The 5,571-nt window shown below is 39.8% G+C and overlaps 1 pseudogene; it reads left to right on the forward strand.

The window, feature by feature from the left end:
- The first annotated feature begins 306 nt into the window (after positions 1-306).
- LOC143629195 (dnaJ protein ERDJ2A pseudogene) lies at positions 307-1,278 on the forward strand (annotated as a pseudogene).
- The last annotated feature ends 4,293 nt before the right edge of the window (positions 1,279-5,571 follow it).

Raw genomic sequence — 5,571 nt, forward strand, 5'->3', positions numbered from 1 at the left:
AAAAAAACCAAATAATAATAATAATAATAATAATAATAATATCTTTTTACATTCTCGCCAAGTCAACGGGATATTATGGCAAATTCTCACTCTAAAGAGAAAGTATGTGCCACGCCGGGGAGAAATTATGGACTATTTTCACCCAAGCGAGAATTTGAAAAAAAGTCGATGTTCATTTTCGTGATAATGGGTGGTCAACTGGCCATATCCGTTTTCTGGTGCCAATTAATAATAATGAGTGTATGTTTGTGCACTTAAATGCAGGCTGTTCCTTTAAGTGCAAGGAAAGCTACTAGTGCATATCCAGAAGGATATGCATCATTTTTGCAGCTTCCTCATTTTAATGATACCGTGGTGAAAAAGATAGCCCGCAAGGTAAAATGTTGGTAAATTTTCGCTTGATCTGAAACACCTTTAATGAATTAAACATATTATCGCAGAAGGTGAAAACACTCCAGGAGTTTCGTGACATGAGAACCGAGGACCGTGCAGAGTTGCTTTCACAAACTGCCGGTTTCTCTGCTGCTGAAATTCAAGATATAGAAACAGTACTTGACATTATGCCATCTGTGACATTCGAAATCAATTTTGGGACCGAGGATGACGAGGGTATTCAAGAAGATGATATTGTGACATTGCAAGGTCGGGTGACTCTGAAACGGGGCAATGGGCAGACCCGTGTTCTTCCTCATGCCCCGCTTTATCCTTTCCCCAAGGAGGAATACTGGTGGCTTATTCTGGCCGAAGAAAACTCGAACAAAGTTTGGTATTGGCAAAGACTAAGCTTCATGGGTGACCGAGTCAAAAATGGGACCCGAATGGTGAAGGGGAGGTTTTTAACCCTGTGTGAAGGGAATTACGACTTGACTTGGTTTTTGTTGTGTGATTCTTGGATTGGTTGTGACAAGAAGAAGAAAGTCAAAGTCAAAGTTGTTAAGCGGACTGGTGGGGTTAGCGAGGAAGTACCCGCGTTGGAAGATGATGAAGATGTGGAAGAGGAGATTGAAGAGGAGGAGGATGATGAAGGTTACGATACCGAGTGCGGTGAACATGAAGGTAAAGCAGTTGCATCAAGGGCAGCCTTAGATGATGAAATAAAGAAAATACTAAGTTATTTGGCTGGATTTTAAAGATATTGTTCATAGTTATCTTTGGTACATGCAACTAATGTTATAAACTCATAGTTAACAGTTTAGTTCTCTTGTTTTTTTTTCCTTTTGTATATCAATTAAATGACAATGGTTTAGGTGAAAAGCTAAGATGGTCCAAAATTATGATTCGGTTCTTGGTGTGGACCGGAACAGAACAGGTACCGAACCGGTGTTGATTTTTCCGTTCACATTCTCAAATTTTAGTTTTTGTGTTGTCTCTATATCTCATATTCACAAATCTAACATTACAACAATACTACTTGTTTCATAATCGGTATAAAAAAGTAAAAAACTATTTTTCTTGTACTGTAACATGTTCTATCATGTTTACAATAATTATTTTAAAAACTACTTGACAAATATGGGTATGACATGCTCGTAGATAGAAAGTGTTTTACAAATTTCTTTAACATTGTTAGCATTAAAAAGCCATTAAGTATAATACAAAAGTTGACACCTGTTTGATTTATAGGATTCTTATAGAATTGAACTTTATTTTGGTGCATTTTATAATTTATGGGTATCTTTTAACTCAGGAACTACTTGTCACGCTTTTGCACATTTTCAACTTGTTGCACAATTTCTTCTTCAAGATCGTCGTCTAGATCAAACGGATCATCGCCATGTTCTTCCGGAGAGGAATTGGCGGCTCTTGGGTCACAATAAGGAATGTTATTTAAACAAGTTGTTAACTTTTGAGAGTTACATCTAACCTAGTTTAAATAATGTATCAATGGGCATTTCAAATGGGTTATAAATAAACTTCACAAAGAAAAAATGGTATTATCTTTAATTTCCAAGAATATTTAAATTTCTATGAAAGAAGAATTGAAGATGCGGATGACTGATTCATTATTTTAGTGAAAATTAAAATTTTGACAAGAGAACCAAATTCGAATTCGATTGTTGATTACAATAAAAATTTTAAACATATAAATTGATATGTTTAAAATCAACTATTAATAGGTTCAATATAAAATTACACATCTAATGAAACTCCCAAACTCCAATGAAACCCCCGATGTTTAACTACTTCCTTCAATGCTCCATTCCAATCATCCTCTTTATTTATCCATTCTAATCTGACACTATTTGATTCACACCCCAAATATAAAATTACCTTTTTTCTGTCATGCACACCAACTGTTCGACCTTTTGCCTCAACCAAACTTCTTGATTTTTCACTCTTGTTCTTTCTATTTTCCTTTTGGGTGCTTAAGGGGGTATTTTGAGTTGGAGTTCTACCCATTTTGCTTTGTTTTGGAGTTATACCTTCCTCCTCTTATGCCTTAGCGGTTGTTGTGGGGTGCTAGATGGGGGTGAGCAACCCGTAGTTGCTCCCCTCATTCGAGTGTGAGGGGTTTGGTCTCTGTTTCTTGCTCTAACTCATCTCAAGTCGGGGTCTTTAGGGGTCCGGTGTCTTTTGTGATTTGTTTGTTTCTGTTCTCGTGTGTACATGGCTACAATAAAAGAATTTGAAACGTAAATACAGGAGGGTTTGGTCCTAGCTCCACTTACGGTTTAAGGCCATGCCCCTTTAAGCATTTCCACGAGTGTAAGGATGGTAGACCTGGGTCCTCGGGGTTTTTCCGCCTAATTGAGCACATGCAAAGTACACATTTCAAAACGGATACTCGGAAGAACCTTTTAAAAGACGCTATCTTTAAGGATTTGGACCTTTTTATAGATGTTGGGGAAGCCCTTCGGGAGGGGGATAAATGGTTATGTGGGAGGTGCATGACGTTGCATGCCCTTAGCAGGGGGTGCAAGCATGCTGATGGTGTCTATTCTTTTTCTGTGGATTCTGGAGATGCTAGAGAATTCATTGTTGGGATCCAGAAACCTAATAGTGTGTCTGTGGATAGGGACCCAAGTCCATCTGTAGGAGTGGTTGCGGATGTATCCCTTTTGGAACGGGTTTTCTCCCTTCCCATTCAAACGGTTAAGAGCATCCCCCCAAGTTGTCGTTTGGCGTTTGCTCAGACTTTGGCATGCGCTTTACGCAAGGTAGTGGATTCACCAGGCTCGATTGAGAATTGGGTCAAATTACTATTGTTGCTGTAACACCCCGACCGATGGCGGATTATACATCGGGGCGCCACGTATTGTTTCATTACTCGCGACACTATTTGGGTGTCAATATTTAATAAATACATTTCCTTGCGCACGCGCAGAACATGACATAAAGTAACATAAATCATATCATAACTTAAAATATTCAATTAACATAAACTTGTCTTGTTACATTTTAAACTAGGTCCAAAAGAAAAGAAAACATCCTATGTGTCCTCAAGCTTCCAGAAACAGCTACAGCAAACCTGAACATGTGTTAAAATAAAACGTCAACACTTGCGTGTCGGTGAGAAATCAAGTTTAATAGATATAAATAGATAACAATATCTGCGCGCATCATGTGTATAACTGGTGTTCAACAAGGGTGTAATCAGATTGTGATCAAGCCTTAGATCATAGCTCATAGTTCAATCCGTGCTCCCAATTGAGCACAAAAACAAGAAAACTGTGCAAGTGTAAACAAAAGAGAAATCATAAACGATAGTTCTCCCGTGTTCATCTAATGGATCCATGAAAACTGCGGAATAGGCCGACAAAACGGTTGATGATCCACACATACAAATAAACAGCCAAGTCTACGTCCATAACACATGGGGTTTTGCACGACAAAAGTTCATAAACAAGTTTAAGACTCAAGTTTGTACGAATACATGAACATCCCAAAACATTAAAAAATAAAAAGGGATTAGGTACGAGATTACTCACCTGAAAAAGGTGTGTTGAAAGATAATGCAAGAACCAACTTTTAAACAAGCACAAGTTAACCTATAAATAAGAGGTTATTGGTTTAACGATTGGTTTTTATGTCTTGAATATAAGTAAGTTACTTAAACAAAATATATATTTACCGAGATCTGGGCAGAACAGAAGAGAAGACGGAGGCAAAGAGAGTGGAGGCGGCTGAGGAATTAGGGCAGAGAGCAAAGGGAGAGAGATATGGGGAGTGTTTGTGTGTAGTGTGTGAAGTGTTAAGAAAATAGCTATATTTATAGGCAAACCCTAGGGAACACAATCCCTAGAAAAGAGGAAAAGATCTTATCAAATCAAGCAAAAGATATTAAAAAGCATAAGAAAACAAAAGCAAAAGATATGGAAAGATATGGCAGCAGGGGAACAGGAAAAAGGGCTGACAGGTTACAGAATAAAGCATGGGAGGAGTCAGAGAAAACACTGTTCAAGACATGCAAAAGAAGATTTCAAAAGATTATGTCAGTCACTTTTTCTGTCAACCAATAGGATTGGTGCGCATGCTGTGCCGAAAGTGGCTTTTCGGACAGATGTCGGAACTGACCTAAAGAGCTCAAACAAAAGATAAGATATTTCAAAAGCAATCAGGCTAACAGGAGAAAAGACTTAAGGTCTAGCGCGAGAAGATTCGAGCGCAACGCGCGAGGGCGAAGGCAGACAGAACAACCTTAGCGCGCCGCAGGAAGAACTTAAATCCTTAGCGCGTCGCGGGAAGAACTACAAATCCTTAGCGCGTCGCGGGAAGAACTACCATCCTTAGCGCGCTGCGAGAAGAACTACAATTCTTAGCGCGTCGCGGGAAGAACTACCGTTCTTAGCGCGCTGCGAGAAGAACTACAATCCTTAGCGCGTCGCAGGAACAACTGGTCTTCACGCAGGCTACCTTGTAAAGAGTCTGGCGCGTGGAGCTGCGCAGACATCCTTAGGCGGGAAGAACCAAAGGACAAGCAAAGAGTTAAGAGAAAAAGGGGTTCAAGGCTCAAGGGTTAAGCAAAGGGGCGGGACGGCGACAAGAAAGACAAAAGAGCGGGACGGCGACAAGAAAGACAAAAGAGCGGGACGGCGACAAGAAAGACAAAAGAGCGGGAAGGAAATTATTATTATTAGTAAGTAATATAAAAATATATATATAATTTATTAAATGTTAAATTTACAAAGATTAATAATCAAATCATAAAGAGAATCGGATTCGAAAACGGGTACCTGGGTCGGGTCGGATTGGGCAGTTGTCACAGTCTCCCCTACGTTAAGAAATTTCGTCCCGAAATTTAACTCGAAGTAGGTTGCGCAGAGAAAAGGTACGGGTACTTGATCTTCATCTGATCTTCCCTTTCCCAAGTGAACTCGGCTCCGCGCTTGGACTGCCAACGAACTTTAACAATAGGGATGCGACTGCGCTTGGTTTTCTTCACCTCGCGATCCATAATCTCAACAGGCTTCTCAACGAAGTGCATAGACTCATCAACTTGAACTTCATCAAGTGGTATGTGAAGGTTCTCGTCAGCTAAACATTTCTTGAGATTGGATACATGGAAAGTTGGATGCACATTGCTGAGTGCGGGCGGCAGGTCTAGTTTGTAGGCAACTTTTCCCACACGCG

The sequence above is a fragment of the Bidens hawaiensis genome, unplaced genomic scaffold (assembly GCF_021521415.1).
Source record: "Bidens hawaiensis isolate Kalapana, Puna unplaced genomic scaffold, B.hawaiensis_p1.1 tig00005179_1, whole genome shotgun sequence".
NCBI lineage: Eukaryota > Viridiplantae > Streptophyta > Magnoliopsida > Asterales > Asteraceae > Bidens > Bidens hawaiensis.